General features: G+C 45.4%; 1 non-coding gene across 1 annotated transcript; it reads left to right on the forward strand.

Annotated features, from left to right (window-relative positions):
* The first annotated feature begins 4,767 nt into the window (after positions 1–4,767).
* Positions 4,768–4,839, forward strand: trnaq-uug (transfer RNA glutamine (anticodon UUG)). The gene has a single exon. It is a non-coding gene; the product is annotated as a tRNA-Gln (tRNA).
* Positions 4,840–18,083: the final 13,244 nt, after the last annotated feature.

Raw genomic sequence — 18,083 nt, forward strand, 5'->3', positions numbered from 1 at the left:
GACACAGCAGTAACATCCGCTCCGGTGTCTAGTTTGAACCTGATGGTGGTGTTCATTATTCCTATGTTAGCGGTCCATGCAGCTTTGTCGGACGTTACAGAACCCAGGAAGAAACTTTCATCCTCCTCCTCCGTCTCAATACCGTCCACGTTTTCGCCTGCACGACAGACACGCTGGAAGTGGCCTTTTTTTCCACAGGAATGACACTTTGCGTCGTTGGCAGGGCACTCATGTCTAGGGTGAGGTGGGCCACCACATTTGTAGCACTGAGAGCTATGTGGATTTCTACTCTGGCTGCTGAAGTGTGGCTTTGCTCCATCACTTTTGTATTTGTTGAACTTGGGCTTCTCTCTTTGCTTTCTGCCTTCAAACACTCTGTCCACAGTGGCGGCATCCATCTGCACTACACTACTGGCATCACTCCTCAGTGTGTGTTGTTGCTTTTGTATCTCCTCTGATTGTCTTGCCATGTTAATGGCTTTTTCTAGGTTTAAATCCTTCTCCATTTGCATGCGTACGGAGAGCCTTGTATCAGCCAGTCCCACTACGATCCTATCTCTGATTAGCTCATCATGCAATGTCCCATAATTGCAGTGCTCTGCTAATGCATTTAGGGCAGTTACAAAGACGTCGACTGTCTCATTTGGCTCCTGTTTGCGCATGTTAAAACGGGCGCGCTCATATACAATGTTCTTTCTAACAAAGAAGAAAGACTCAAATCCATCTCTCACTTTTCCGTATTCCTGCTGGTCCGTAGCACTTAGTTTTAGGCTTTTCAAGACGTCATCTGCGTCGTCTCCCATGCAGTATATCAAAGTGTTCACTTGGTTGGCCTCGGAGCTTGCAGACAGGTTACTCGCCTGGCGGAATCTTTCAAATCTCCGGATCCACTTTGTCCAGTCATTCGGCTTGGAAAAGTCAAAGGGCTCCGGCGGCTGGATGCTAAACGTAGCGCTGGGAGCATTAGCCGCCATGCTAAGATTAGCTGCTTCCCGGTCCTGCTTGTTTTCACTCATCTAACTTCCGAACACTTCTTCTTAACTTTTATCTACCTCCCTACGGTAGTACACTGTTTACATGTCCTGGATGCAGCTACACAGCACTTCTGACACCATGTCAACTTCGCTGAATAATGTGCGTGAGGTAACTGTGCACTGATGTTGACATGTTTTTATTCCGCTCCCCGCTTCCGTCTCTCAACCCCGCACCCCACATTCACTCCCTTATCCCATTGATCCCCAGCACACCAACATAGGGCTTCCCCATTGGTCAAACCCACATGTCAATCAACTATTACACATAACATTGAACAACACCACAGCATTCTGGTATGGATGGTGGATCGTGGTCCTGCTGGTTGCTGACCATGGACTGTGATTGCAGCGGGACTGCTTGGCATGTCATGTTGGGGTTGTCCTTCGGGATGCTTGCCCTCATCAAATGCTGCTAGAGACTTTCGTCTTTAACCTCGAAGACTTTAATCTTGATGATGTTTTCCTGCACATGCCATCTATTGCACTTCTGTCAGTCCTGGGAGAGGGATCCCTCACATGTCTCTCTCTCTGAGGTTTCTACGTATTTTTACCCTGTTAAAATGGTTTTTAGTAGTTTTTCCTTACTCTTGCTGAGGGTTAAGGACAGAGAGTGTCACACCCTGTTAAAGCCCTATGAGATGAATTGTAATTTGTGAATATGGGCTATACAAATAAAATTTGATTGATTGATTGATTAGTAACAGTATGGAGAAGGAGCTGAGTGCGTCACAGAGTTTGGCATGGAAATACACGGCTGTGCTGGAGAAGCTGATGGACCCTGACCATCGGCCTAAAGAACTTGACGTGTCCTCTATCTTGCTCAGACAGGCTCTCTATAACATCAGGCAGCACGAAGTATTCCTCAAAATGTTACTGGTGAGATAACAGTAGGTGGTAGTTATCGTCTGTGTTTTTTTTCAATACACCATTTTTCAAATTTATTCTGCATAAATGAAGAATAGCTGAAGTGATGTATTACGTTCCCGAGTGATATGTTTAAATAATAATTGTGTTTTACTTTCACTATCAGGCTTATGCATGTCTGTGTGCCAAGCCAAGCGTGATGAAATCCTGCAGATGAGGTGCCGAAAGAAATCGCTCAGTCAAAGACAGCTGTTTCCACTACAAATAATTTGTAGTGTATTTTTTTCATCACTGTAACTATTACCTCTGGGAAGAAGCTTACTTAATTTGCAATTCGGATTACTCATAACGCCATTGATTTGTACCAAACCTGGTGAAATGATGGAACATGATTTGGAAATAACATTAAAATAAAATAAAAATCTGCCACATGCTGTTAAATTTGTACAATTTAAGTCAGATTATCGACTACTTCCTTTTTACTGTTATTTTTCTATTGTAAAAGCCTTAAAAAGACGGATTCATGAGACAGAGAGTGAAGCTTTTTGCTTTTAGCACCAAAGGATCTGCACTGAACTGCACTGAGATCTTCTGGAGGAGGTCTAAGCACTTTGTATAAAGTCAACAGATGTGTGAACACAGCATGAGATCCTACGCAGAATTAACAGCGAAGAATTTACTGCTGTGTTGTTCATTTGTGAAGTGTAACCTCCGGAGAAAGTCTGGACAAACAAGTTTTTCTGAAGGTCATGGCTGGAAACTGTTCTCGTCACTCTGGCATGATCTGGTGCTCGCATTAAAAATAATACTGTGACAGTATCTGTTTCTAACTTGTGGTTTTGCAGATGCAGCCAGGAGAAAATTTGCTGGTAAAGCCCATCACTAAGTGTGAAAGCAGCACGCAGACTGACCTACACCCAGTGGAGACAAACATAGTCAAGTCATATGAGTGGAATGAGTGGGAACTGCGGAGAAACGCTATCAGACAGGTGAGCCTGGTGAAATCACACTGTCACTAGTGACCATGTAGTTTTACAGGTTGTTCATTTTGCCATTTTTTGGCATCAAACAACATCAATGGTAAAAATGCAGGAGTTTAGATTGTGAAAAAATTGTTGTCAAATAGTTGTCATCATGTTTACTGTCTGTGAGAACACACACCAATGAACCGTGTATTTGCTGTCTGATAAATTACATTATATTAGATGTCATTTAGCTGGGGCTTTTGTCCAAAGCGACTTACATTTTTTGTACACTCAACATTTATGAGGGACCATTTAGGGGTTCAGTATCTTGCCAAGGACACTTCGTTATGCATATGGGGAAGAGTGGGGATTGAATCGGCAACCTTCATGTTGGAGAAGGCCCATTCTACCCCCTAGGCCACACCGCCCCCCCTGCACGTTTTTAAGAAAGTGCTGATTGTCCTCTAAATTCCTGTTCTAATTTATTGGCACTGTATTGAAGGGGACATATTATGCCCATTTCACCACAGTTGATATGGCTTCATCGCTGTGCTGCGTTCAGGGTAACTCGGATATCCCGACCTCCTGCCCCATAAATAACATGCAATAGTTTTCATCGATGAACATACACAGACACACAGACACACGCACACACACACACACACACGCACACACACACACACACACACACACACACACACACACACACACACACACACACACACACACAGACAAAGGGATCGTGGAGGGCCTATTTTCTAACAAAGCTCCACAAACACAGCTGCCAACTCTCACGCTTTCGCCGTGTGACACACGCTTTAGCATGTTTTCACACGCACTCACGGCACACATCCAATTTCTCACGCCAAAAAAAAACGGATCTTTGAAAATAAAAACTATGACTAAATCTATTTTAACTTGTTGACGAGACGAGACAAACATGTTGGTGGTGGACTAAGTCACGATATTTTTTTAAAACATCGTATCAGGCCGTCACGGAGTACCAGGAGTGGGCAAGTGTATGTGTGTGTGTGTGTGTATGTGTGTGTGTCCTCCCAGATAGCGCACCGGTCTGTTGGCACATCACTGAACTAAATCAAAGGTCATCTATTAATGGGTAATAAGTCGCGTCTTTGCTGAACAGAGTCATCAATTGCCGAGGGACTTGACAATTGTGGGTCTCTCTCAAAATGAGGTCCCACTGAGATTTGAACTCGGATCGCTGGATTCAGAGTCCAGAGTGCTGACCATTACACCATGGAAAGAAAGCGAAGCATGCGCAGAACACAGCCTGAATGATAGCAGTGTAGAACTGGATCAACAGCCCTTGAGGCAGGTTGGATTCCCTTAGCTGGCCCAGGAAGTAAATCCTTTGCTGGGCCTTTTTGGCGGTGGTGTCAATGTTGGAGGCCCACTTTAGGTCGTGGGAGATTGTGGATCCCAAAAATCTGAAGGTCTCCACAGCAGTCACACTGTGCTGTTGAGCATAGTGTCGGGCAGCAGTGTTAACGGGCTCCTCCTGAAGTCCACTCTCATCTCCACAGATTTGAGCTTGTTCCAGGTGGTTCCCACTACACCAAAAGGCCAGCTGTTCGACCTCCCGTCTGTACACAGACTCATCACCGTCCCTGATGAGGCAGATGACCGTTGTGTTGTCTGCCCACTTCAAGAGTTTAACAATCAGCTCAACTTGTCCCCTAGTGCTTGTATTCATTTCCATTAGGTCTATGTACTTGTCTCCTGCTTACTTTTGATATAACTCATGTAGCTGGTCAAGGGCAGACCCTTACTTTTGAGGTTTTTTTTTTAGATTCTGGAGGACGATAAAAGGATACCTGGTCTGTGATATGTTACTGCAGCAATCCTGAGCTGGTTCCGTTAATGATTCGATTGCTCGATGTCGTGGTTCAATGGTGTAATGGTCAGCACTCTGGACTTTGAATCCAGTGATCCAAGATCAAGTCTCGGTTGAACCTCAAGTTAGTTCTCAGGAAATACAGAGGATGAACAAGTGGATTCTCCTCCTACAGAACTCATTCACTTCTTATCGGGGGAAATCACAACGGAAACTTATGCTGACCTGCCCTTGAGCAGGTTGAATTGGAGATGAATGATCAACCAGTATAAAAGCACCGCCCTCTGACCAATCAATTCCTTCGAAACATGACATCACAGTTCTTAGAGGATCCTATGGAGCATTAAAAAAAAAGGATCCTGTGGTCTGGTTAAGCTCAGCTTGATCACGGAAAGATATCCTGGGTTTGTTGAACTCACTTTGTAGTATAGGCCCATGGTGGTCAGTTGTGTTCACAAAAACACAGAAATCTCTGAAGCCTTAAAGTGACGGATAATGTAACATATAAAGGTTGCTGTGGCTATCACATGTCTATTCTTACAGCACAACAACACCAGCGTCACCAAAAGCTCTCGATTCTTGTTGAGATCTTCGACTGTGTTGTCTACGCGAAAGGAACCTCTTTTTCGTCCTGAACAATTTTTATTCTTTCCTTTTTTTCAAGTTTTGCGTCTGTCATAATTTAGAAACCTTTAAAACACAACCACTCACTTGCGGTTTATCTTCCAGTTATTCCCCTACTTTTTTTTCACATAGGCTCGATCGGACATAATCTGGAGAGGGGGGGGGGGGGGGGGGCCTCTGATTTGGCCTTTGTGTTGTTACGTAGAGCCCCTCCGGAGAATGTCAGGAGATTATGCAAAGTTCCGTGCATCTTGAAGCCTTGAGTAGTTTTTCCAAGTGTTCATGCGACGGTAAGTAAACATACCGCACTTCAACACCTGGTTAAAATGTGAAGACATCAATAGCCTTCTGGTGAAATGTGGTCAGGATGGACGAGCAGTCTCAGGCGCTGCGTTCAAGCTGGGGAACAATAGTCCGTCAAAGAAGGGGAAGGAAGGGGAAGGAAGGGGAAGAAAGGGGGAAAGAAGGGGAAGAAGAGAAAAGAGGAGAAAATGGAGGAAAAAGGGAAAGAAGGAAAAGGAAAGGAGCGATGTGAAGTTTTATATCAATTTCTATTAGATAAATGTATTTCTAGCTGCCTAGACACAAATATAACACTTTTGATGTTTTTGGTCATTGCACAAGTGGGACTCGAACCCTAGACTCCGGGATTGCGAAGGTGCGTACGAATTTCCTCCTATTTTTCTACACATTATATTGTTATGAGACTAGTTCAATGTGTAATAACACCTACCTGCACTACCTCCCACTCCACAGGACTCCTCAAACGACAGGAGTGGAGGATCTTTCCATTCCGGTCCCTCATCAGGACATTTCTTCTACTGTACATCAGAGACAACCTCCCATATTAACTTCACAAACCATGTTTCTCTTATTGAATGTGCTTCATCATTATAAGAATCACCATTATTATTCTTATGGAGGTTGTTGTTGTTGTTGATGTGCTGCTAACTGTTACTAAAAACAACCACTCATATTTCTGTAAACCAGTTTTATGTGTTCATAGAAATAAGAATTATAGAAACATTGAATTTAAACAGACAGATAAAAAACAGGGCATATGGAATTGACTATCGCAGTAGTACCCAGAATTAAATACAAACATTTAAAAAAACTAATTACAATAAAACTATTATTTACAAATATGAACTATTTAAATCTTTTTCCTCATTTCCTCCAACCATTGGTCTTTTGTTAAGGCTTCAAACTGAGGGCAATACACCTTTCCATGGTACTGGCTGTGTCCAGTGACAGAAGTGCGGAACTGGCCACACTTTTTGCAAGTGTTGCCGGCCACTGTTCGCCTATATGGCCTTTTAGGGGCGGGGTCAGCTTCCACTGTGCTGGTAGGCGCACTGGTTTGAGGATAGCTGCCTACTGGCACAGGAAAGACAACCTGAGCCAGTCCGGATGGTGTGAAGATGTGAGATGTAATGATGGGTCCTGGTGCTGGGGCTGGTGGGGTTGCATATAACTGTCTCTTCACTGGTCCCTTTGGCCTTATGTTGATAGGGAGCTGACCAGATCCCGTCTGCCTCTGTTTGGCCTGACCTGCTGTACTCTGCGGCAGCCGGTATTGATGTTCGTTCCGGGCAGGCGTGGGTGCAGCAGGGAGCAATCTTGCCTCCTGAAGAGGCTCATAGGATTCTGCCAGGGCTGGAGGCAATGCAGTGCCTTGGAGCAGCAGAGAGAGCTCCTGTTTCTTCTGGCGGTTATTATGCCACTGGATGAGCGTGCTCTGATTCACCTCCACCAGCTGAATTTCAGAACCCTGCATCACCCGGCAGTTGCTGACAACAAGCTGCCTTATCTTGCGGTAATCCCTCAAAATTAAGGACCACCGAGAAGTAGCCCTCTTACCCTTTTTTGCCGGGCTTTGGTGTATATTGCAGAGTCTGATGAACATGGTTTCCAACCGGCAGCAGTCAGGCCACTGGGCAGGTGTGCTACTCGCACCCAACATGCAGCGGGTGGTACTCTCCACACCAGGGGTTTATGAGGGCGTCTTTGGCGTTCTGAAGCGTCCACTCAAAAGTCTCTCCTGATGTCGTGCGGCATAAACCGCCCGCTGCTTGTCACCTTGATTCAGATTGTCCCAAAGTGACACTATCCTACTCGCCTGTTGGTTGCTGAGACAAAGAGACGTCTGATCCTGAAGCACCACCAAATACTCAGCAAGTCTGTCCACATGCTGGTATCCGGGGAGATTTTGGTCATCAACAGCCTGTAAAAAAGATTTAACAGTTTATAGGGTGTAAAACTTTCACTCACAAAACTTTTTTGGTTTAATGATAAAATATGTTAATATGTGTAATCAAAAATAGTGAAGAAGCATGCACATATCTACATGCATATTCTTAAACAAACACAGCTAGACTTACCATATCTTCATCTTCAGCATGAATATCATCTTCAGAGGAGGAACTAGAGGACAGGGTTGATGTGCCAGGGTGGATGTACCAGGAACCACAGAGGATGAGCTCGGTGCCAGGGTGGAAATACTAGGAGCCAGGGTGGATGTACCAGGAACCACAGAGGATGAGCCAGGTGCCAGGGTGGAATACTAGGAGCCAGGGTGGATCTGTCAGGAACCAGGGAGAGAAGAGGAGAAGAAATGGCAGAGGGATCAGGAGTCTGAGATGCTGAAGCCTGAGGAACCCCAAGGTTCAACACAGTGGGATCTTCCATGATGTCAGCAAAATCCTCATCAAGCTCCATGTCATCCTCCACGTCATGCTGTTCTATCAGGGTTGCGGCTTCCTCTGAATCAGGGTGCATATCCTGCAGTGCCTGACTAGTCTGCCGGAACAGATACTGCATCTCTATGAGCTCTCCTGAAACAACAGAATTAAATTCGATTGTTTACAAAAGTTGATACAGTTAATAAAAGGGTTTAAAAATTGAGGTTAATTACCAATGCAATCACAAATGCTTACCAGTGTACCGTGAGGGTGGACAGAACTGTGGTACCACCTTCCTGCCAAACAGCTTCTGATAATTGTTGTTGAGAGCCTGAACCAGGTCACTGGAGTAGCTGCGCAAAGAAGATTGTCCAGTGGACAGAGCAGCAACCCCCCGGTCGTGGTTCCATCTGTGAAGCCCTTGCAGGAGATATATCTGAAAGTTGAGACTGTTGGCACTCGTCCCTAAAAGTACACATTAAATATATATTAAATATCAAACGATGAAATATTCTTGGACTTTTCAGCATATAAACTTAAATGTCTGACAGACACAAACCTGGTATGAAGCGGTTGAGGTGTAGATGAAATGACTCGAGTGATGTAGAGCCTCTGGCACATCTGTACACAGGTAACCGCACACCTCCCTTGTGAGCTCCCCTGTCTTGGTGTATAGAGCAACACCTGGTGGGTCCTGGATGCATTTGACGTGCTTTCTCTGGACACGCCAGATGTGCTCCATCCTCTCTCGGTCAAACAGGGGAACACCACTGGAGTCATTACCTCTGCTGCCCATCAGCAACCCAAGCAGCTCCTCCAGCAGGCGAATGGTGGTCTCCTCACCACGGGTCCTCCTCCGACAGTGGAGAGCCATCTCCTCCCTGGAGAGTTGTTTTTCTATGTCGCCATCAGTGAGGGAGGGCAGACCCTGGGACCGAAGCTGCTGCCTTTTTGCTTCTCGCAACAAAGCTAAATCAGCTGCATCCCACTCAAATATGCTCGCTGAAAGGCGAGACATAAATCCTGGGTACAGCTGATGAGCATCTGTTGTGCATCCCAGGGCAAGTCTGCGCATTAAGTGCCAGATATCAAGCCTTACAATAATGTCCGGCCACCCGCTGAATCTGGCCTTCAGCTTGGTCTCTCCTGCCTCTGTGCAGCAGCCACAGTCCACATATAAGGCAACAGGGGGATCCACACCGGCCTGCTGGTACCTCTTCACCAAGCCCGCTGCCATCAAGTCCAGGCCAGCTCCCTCCTGAGTGGTCATGACAGTGATGAGTACCTGACTGTACTCATTACCCACAGAGGTTAGCCAGTGTGCTGTCCCTTTGGCTGTTCCAGCGAGCTTCTTGGTGATCTGAAGCACAAAAAATGTAGAGGACCTCTGTGAACATGATTCAGAAATACAGGCAGTAGTTAATAATATATCTATAAGGCTATACAACCACTCTGCTCCTAGTAAAACTACATGCAACCTCACTATGGACTGTCACTTTAACACTTCTCAACGGTGCAAAATTCACTGTACTATATTTCTATATCCTTCTTTATATCCCTCACCCTAGTACTACATGCTACTTATTTTTGTGTCTTTCTGCTGCTGTAACATTCTAAATTTCGCCATTGAGGGACTAATCAATTACTTATTGATCTTAATATAATCAGCAGATTTGAGAGAAAAAGATTCTTTTACCTTTCTGGTGGAATCCATCTTGAGGACTGTGCCATATGTGGAGGTAATCCTGGCCATGATGTCATCCACCCTCGTCAAAATGTCCTGGCAGTAAACGGACAGGAGCCACTTACAGCTCGGCACAACAGCTGGCTCTGGAGCCTCGGGAAACAGGGGCAGCAGTGCGGGTCGCTCGCTGAAGTCCACACACTCGTCGGTGTACATCAATGCGCAACTCATCCACTCCTCTGTGTGGTTCTCCATTAGCTTCTTTAAAAGCTGCGTTGGGCTGTTACCCAGGCTTCTCTTCCGCAGATTTCGGATTTCCCGGATGTCACATGCAAACCTTGAACATAGACAGATATATCAGTAATTGTATTTTACATACTGCATTTCTACTTGAAAAGGCAAGAGAGAAAAGAGAGACGTTGCTCACTTCTGTGTGAGGATGACCCGAAATTCTGACTTGTGAGCCAAAACCTGTTGGGTCAGGACAGTCTGACTGCAAGACACGTGGCTGGATCTACATTTGTTGCAGCTTAGTTTCTCTGTCACCATATTATACATCTTGTCCACCTCCAGGACTCGGCGTGCCCTCTGTTATTTGGTGCCGTCCAGAGGCAAGGTTTTGGACAGACCACCTTCACCTTCGTCTGGAGCTGAAGCCTGATGGTAAAGGCGGCTCGGCTGTGGTGGAAAGTACCAGAGCCTTATTTTGTCTTGAGGCTCTAGTTTTTCTTTTGGCCCCATCTTGAACAGAGACTTCACAATCCATTTCTGGTCTTCAGGTGGCAAGCCCTCTGAACACAAACGGGGCAGGTGAGTTTCAGTCTCTGGCCCGGAGTCAGCAGTCTGTGCAATAACAAAACAATGGATAAACATTAGCATTTTATTATGATGAATGACGCTGCTTATGCTCCATAGTATGAAATTAAATGTTAAATTACTCACTGACACAGTGGCACACACTGCTGTGGTGCTGAGGACAGGCACTGAAGCCTGAGCATGTGTCTGAGAGTCTTGAGCCTGTTTATACACAGCAAGGAATATACATTGAGAACACAATCAAACCTTAAGGTATTAGTTCAAACAGCCGCGCTACATGAATCAATAATATTGAGGTTTCAAATTTTATTTTAGACATGAATGGATTTTAATATTGTTAATAGACTTGGGAAAACCTATACCTAAAATACTTACTAAGATAGCAATGGTGGCCCTCCATACGTCGATGATAACCAGCGAAATCTCTTTCAGACAACAGAGTTTATTTTAACGCATTTAGCTAAATAAATGGATATGACAAGATGACAAGACAGGTGGAAGGACTTCTGTACTTAAGGGCAAGTCATGCAACTCAATTAAATGTGTAAATTCTTACCATTTTGATGTGTAACTTCGGTAGTTTCAAATGAATGACTTGGTAGCTTTAGCGTTGAACCATGCTCACATAAAGCTAGCGTAGCGTAAACTCCGGTGCGGGTGTCTCGGGTCAGCATGTCTTCTAGGACCGCCCCCACACATTCCCCAGCGACTCACGCACCAGAGGCAGCCCTGCCCATAGCTGCTGTCTCAAACATTTCCAACATTTCAGCCTTGTGATGGTCAAATCTTAGAGAAATGTTGAGTGGTTGGCCGCTGAATGTTGAGACATGAACGAGATTGGCTATGGGGTCCGTATTCTCAATCATTTCAAACACTTCCCCGGACGATCCGACGGCTGCAAGCGTTCAGGTCGCAGTCTCCTCTGGAGATGTGGGATCGAATCCCACTTCTAACATTGTGCTTTTAATTTGGGCAGAGCCAAGGCAATGTGCAGGAGCTACAAAAACAACGAGTCAGCCTAGTCAGCTTTCAGGAAAGAGGTCGAAAAACCTTGAGAGCTGGAGCTGCAACAACAACCTCATAACCCGAACAAAACAGAAGTGATACTGGACTTCAGCAGCAATGGAGAGAGGGTGATGGCAGTTCAGACTCTTAAATACCTGGGAGTACACATCAGCCAGAATATGACGTGGTCCAGCAACACAACTGTGGTGTCCATAGTGTGGTATCATGAGAGGTTTTACCAATAAGCAGGATGTAGAGCAGTGCGTCACAACAGGACATAGCAGGCAAAAGTGCTTTCAAGCGAAAATCCGGTTCATTCAATAACAAAATGTCTTTCAGGAAGCAAAACATAAGAGTTCTTCAAAGGCAAAACATAGGCTCCATAAAGTTTCTCCTTACTTGAATCCTTCCAACTGTAGTTGCAAAGTCAAAGTTCCCCAGACGCCGAGCTAAGTCTGTGCCAAGTACGATTCAGCCTGCTTGATGTGTGAGTTCAATACTTTGTTCTGTCTCCCTCCCACACCTGAGCTCCAGCTTTAATCAGTAGGCTGAAGCATTTACACCTGTCTGAGTAGTGCATTCTGGGAGATATTTTTTTCCGGCAGCCATCTTGTGGTTGTGGTAGCCACTCCCGGAGAGGAACACAACAAAATGGATGAGCTGCGGCTGCGGATCATCACACACAAATGGATTATGGACTGCAACATCATGATTTTCACAGAAGCATGGCTCAACAGCAGCGTCCCCGATAGAGCCGTCAAGCTAACGGGGCACTACCTCCTCCGGGCGGACAGAACAGCTGATGACTTCGGTAAGACCAGAGGTGGGGGACTGTGCATCTATGTGAACAAAGCTTGGTGCATGGACACTGTCATCATTGAGAGTCACTGCTCTCCTAACCTGGAATATCTCATGTTTAAGTGCAGGCTGTTCTATCGGCCCAGAGAGTTTACATCGACTGTTGTGACTGCAGCCTACATCCCCCCCCGATGCTAATGCTAAGCTGGCAATGAAAGAACTGCATGCTGCCATTAGCAAACGACAGACTTCACACCCGGAGGCAGCCTTTATTGTTGCGGGGGACTTTAACCACTCCAGCCTGAAGACTGTGCTCCCCAAATTCCACCAACAAGTCTCCTGTGCAACGAGAGGAGTCAAGAGTTTTGGACCCTGTTTACACCAGAATGGCTGGTGCTTACAAAGCCGTCCCCCTCCCCCATCTAGGACAGTCTGACCACCTCTCCTTGTTTCTACTCCCCAAATACACACCACTCATCAAAGGTGTGTGAAACCCACAGTGAGGACAGTTAGAGTGTGGCCAGAGGGAGCAGACACTGAACTCCAGCTCCGGTTCGAACACACAGACTGGAGGGCGTTTTCTGTTCAGGCCACACTGGACTCCCACATGGACATCGAATAATATGCCTTTTCCGTTCTGGACCACATCAACACCAACATCAACAGTGTCACCACCCTCAAACAAATCACTACATTCCCTAACCAGAAGCCATGGATGAACAGAGAGGCCAAGCACTGCCACACGCTAAGGATTGAGGAGCACTTCAAGAACAACTCCGACCCCAGACATATGTGACAAGGCATCCAGGCTTTAACTGACTACAAACCCACCAACACCTACCCCAAAAACAGCGATGCCTCATTCCCTGACGAGCTTAACAGCTTTTATGCTTGATTTGACAGTGACAACCAGGAGGCGACCATCAAGGCTGTACTCACTACAGACCACCAGCCTCTCACTCTCTCCTCTATCGACGTGTGTGCTGCACTGAGCAAGATCAATGCACAGAGACAACAAAAGACGAACCTGGATTTATCTGTCCAAAAATCCAAGAGGATTATCCCTACCCTGTCTAGTGCCCCTGAGCATGGCACCTCACTCCCCCAACATCTGCTCCCCGGGCGCCATACATGGTCGCTCACTACTCTGTGTGTCCTCGACAGATGGGTCAAAAGTAGAGGTTAAATTGTCCTACCTGCATGAGTGTGCATGTCTGTGCATGTCTTTGGGATGAATAAATGCATCTTAATCTTAATCTTAATCTCCGAATGTGTGCTCGAGCCTGTGCTGGACAGCTAGCTGAGGTCTTGACTGACATATTCAATCTGTCACTGGCCCAAGCAGCTGTCCCCACCTGCTTTAAAACCACCTCCATCGTGCCGGTGCCTAAACACTCCACTGCAGCAAGCCTCAACGACTTCCGCCCTGTTGCACTCACCCCCACCATTATGAAGTGCTTCGAGAGGATGGTCCAGGCTCACGTCAAAACCTGTTTACCACCCACACTGGACCCCTTCCAATTCACCTACCGCCAGAACAGGAGTACGGAGGATGCCATCTCCACGGCACTACACTCCGCACTTTCTCACCTGGACAATAACAACTCTTATGTAAGAATGCTGTTCATAGACTTCAGTTCAGCTTTCAACACGATCATCCCCTCCAAACTGATCACAAAACTCGTTGACCTAGGCATCAAGTCTTCCCTCTGCAACTGGATACTGGACTTCCTATCCAACAGACCCCAGTCTGTTAGGTTAGAGAACCACACCTCCTCAACCCTCATCCTAAACACTGTAGAGTCACAGGGCTATGTTGGGCAAGAGTCCCTATAGAACTAACCATGTGGTGGGATCCACACACAATGGGTCGTAAAAGCGTGGCCTTTGAGCCAAGATGAAGCCAGCTAAAGTCTCCCTCTAAGATCCAGCACGGAGATTGTATCTTCTGGTGTAATCTTAATCCCTGGGGTCTCCCCAGAAACCCCTGCTCTGCTCCTGGCCGCTCCCACTCTCCTTTGACCTCTGACACTCAATTGGCTAAAAGCCAGCATCATCCCATGACCAGCACCTCAAGGAGGCAGAACCTCTCAGGTAGAATAAAACCACTGAGACATCAATAATCTCTGCCATTTTCCCTGCTCTGAAGACGTCAACAGACCCCTCCGGGTCCTCCCAGCTGATTTAGTTGCTAAAGGGGGCAACCTTAACTTTTAGTTTATCAGCCATTTTCCTGCTCTGAAGACGTCAAGAGACCCCTCCGGGTCTTTCCAGATGATTTAGTTGCTAAAGGGGGCAACCAGAGTTATTTTCTTTCATTTCCTTCATTGTCTTTTATCTCAGTCAACGTTTTTATTTTCAAAAGGACTTTTGCTGTTTTAACTTGAAAAGACCAAACAGGAAATTGCACGCGGAACAATCTCAGACTGTTTCACTTGTCCCACGGACTTTACTTTCTTTTCCCAACGATCTACAAACGGCTTCCACAGCCGTCCCCTGCAGAAGCGCGAGATTCATTCCGCTGAGGAGCACGACCTCCACATCCCTGAAGAAGAAGGACGATGTTCATCCCGTTGAGGAGCAAGACGAATCTGCTCCTATTCGGCCCAGCCGACGCCGCTGCGACAGAGGAACCAGCGCAACAGAGCTTGAGCGGCCACGATTATTCACTGGACATCCGAAATATCCGCGCGACACGTGCATGCAACACCGTGAAGGTCACATTAAGAGGCTTTATTGTCTGGGCAGATGTTAATCTAATACGTAGCGTATTGTTTTAATACTTGAATGTATTTGTTTTGTATGAGACCGCCGAGTCTCCAGTGTTTTAGCGGCTATTCGCCACTTCCGGTTTCCGGTTACGGCCTTGTGCCATAGTTTTTAAGCGCCGTGAGCAGCGTCTCCAGCTCATTGTGACCGTTTGAACAACTTTAAAGATACTTTACCAGTCAAACCTCAGCACACAACGCCACTTGGGTGCTGAGTGGTAAAGTAAATGTAACTCGTCTCTGACGGTGCTTTTAAGAGCTTTGCTCTCTCCTTGTATTCTCTCTCTCTCTCTCTCTCTCTCTCTCTCTCCTTCTAAACCGACCTATACACACATCCGATCTGTATTTAGAATACAGTTCATGTAACATAGTTAAATCTATATTCAGAGAGGCTGGACACATCTGGAAGCCATGAGGCCGAACGCCAAAGTAGAGACAAAGAATTCCCTTTGTCTGAAAATCCCTTTGTGTAATTCATGTGACGACCACCAGTGTGAGCTCTGGCCACATGGTGTCATTAACATAGACTCCATTTTGAAGAACGCAAGTTAAACCACCATTTTTAGTCTATTATTGCCACGCCTCCTCTCTCCCTCTCCTCCCATTCTGGCTCTAAATTCATAACGGCTCCGCCATCTTGTTTTGTAGTCAATCCGCCATTTTGAGAGTTTTTAGGCCTTGATTCCACGAATCATGATCGGCCGCCATCTTGGTTGTGACGTGACTGCGCCATCGCCACGCCCCCTCTTCTTTCTCTCTCTCTCTCTCTCTCTCTATCACACACACTCACACACACACACACACAGACACAGAGACACATTGATAGACACGGACAGATACACACACACACAGATACACATAGATGAATACATGTGTTTTCTAAATTGTGATAAGCTGCTGCTGTTATCTTTGAAATATGGGAGTTTGTTAAAATGATGAATCATTAAATAACACTAACTTTATTTCACATGCACACACATAGACACACGCACACAGAGAGACACTTTGACACAGACACACACACACCGAGACAGACATACATAGGTAGACCGCCGGTTTTACATGTATTTTCTGAATTGTGATAAGTGCTGCTGCTGTGTTTATCTTTGAAATATCGGAGCTTGTTAAAATGATGAATCATTGAATAACATTATAACTTTATTTCCCTTTTTTAATAAATGCTTTTGTAATTAAAGTATCTGTAGTCTGTGATTATTTGTGCATATGTATGTGATTGCAGCTGGATTATGATTGCCTGTGCTCGAACTTAAAACCCTTCATTGTTTATTATGTAATCATTAATACTAAATATTGAGATTATTAATATAACTTATATCATTGAGACTGATATTTTATAGATTGACTCGTTGGTCCCTGTAACCAGGGTGGTGCCCCGCGACAATAAGCAATGATTACAGATTTGTAATATTCTTAATTGACAATTTTATTGTTTTCATTAATTATTTTAACTATTATTAATGGATAACCGTATCATTTCTAATTAAATGTGTTACTGTTCTTAATTAATAGCTTTATCATTTTTGATTATTTTTAATAAATAATTGTTATTTTAATAATCATATTTCATGATTATTAACAATTAGCCAACGTCAATTCTACTCCTACTATTGCACAACAGCTGTGTGCTAAGTCCTCTCCTCTACTCACTATTCATGTATGACTGCATACCTGTACATGTAACTAATACTTTTGTCAAGTTTGCAGACGATACTACGGTGATTGGCCTCATCAGCAACAACGATGAGTCGGCCTACAGAGAAGAGGTCCAGCACCTGGCAGCGTGGTGCACTGACAACAACCTGGCTCTCAAAACCAAGAAGACCAAAGAGCTCATCGTGGACCACAGGAAGAAAGGCGGCACACGCACCCCCATCCATATCAATGGGACGGAGGTCGAGCGTGTCACCGGCTTCAAGTTCCTGGGTGTCCACATCTCTGAGGACCTCTCTTGGACCCTCAACACCTCAACCCTGGTCAAAAAAGCTCACCAGCGTCTCTTCTTCCTGAGGAGACTGAGGACGGCTCATCTGTCTCCTCAGATTCTGGTGAATTTCTACCGCTGCACCATCGAGAGCATCCTCACCAACTGCATCTCAGTGTGGTATGGCAGCTGCTCTGTTGCGGACCGGAAGTCACTGCAGAGGGTGGTGAAAACTGCCCAACGCATCACTGGTTCCTCACTCCCCACCATTGCAGCTGTCCAGAGCAAGAGATTTCTGCGAAGAGCGCGCAGCATCGTCAAGGACAGCTCACACCCCAGCCACAGACTGTTTGCCCTCCTCCCTTCTGGGAAGCGCTACAGGGTCCTCTGTTCCCGGACCAGCAGGTTCAGGAACAGCTTCATCCCTGCGGCTGTCACCCTGCTGAACTGGTAGTTGTACATGTACTTTTTAAATTAAAAAAAAAAAATTAATAGAAAAAAAAAAATCTTGATGTATATTTGTAAAGGGAAATCTTGTACCTATATAGAACATTATTCTATTTTTTAGAAAATAAAATAATTATTCATAAGTATGCAGTGTCATAACTGCACCGTTTAAAAATCGGCTGAGAATTTAGCAAGTTATGGTTATTTAAAAAGTACGTACCACGACAACACAATGTTATGGGTGGGCAAGCTGCCTGTGGCAAGATGGCCGCCATGTGTGGATGTTCGACTCCGTTGGCCGAGACATCTACACTTTATATATATCTATGAGGGCATGAATAAAGTAGTGTTTCGAATATCAAATGTCATTTGAATGTTCACTCTCATCCTCCACCTATGATGATCTCCGGGCTGAATATCCTTTCTTGCTTTGATTGCCAGTCTTTCCTGCTCTTTCCAAAATGTGTCTCCTCTGAAGCAGGAGCAACACCAAGCTCTGATGGCAATACAGAGAATCATAACCATAACCAACACTTTCCTTTTATTTTGTGTCCATTGAAACTCATCTTTTGTTGTTGTTTATGTTAAATGAAAAGAATC

This window comes from Platichthys flesus, chromosome 7, assembly GCF_949316205.1.
Source record: "Platichthys flesus chromosome 7, fPlaFle2.1, whole genome shotgun sequence".
NCBI lineage: Eukaryota > Metazoa > Chordata > Actinopteri > Pleuronectiformes > Pleuronectidae > Platichthys > Platichthys flesus.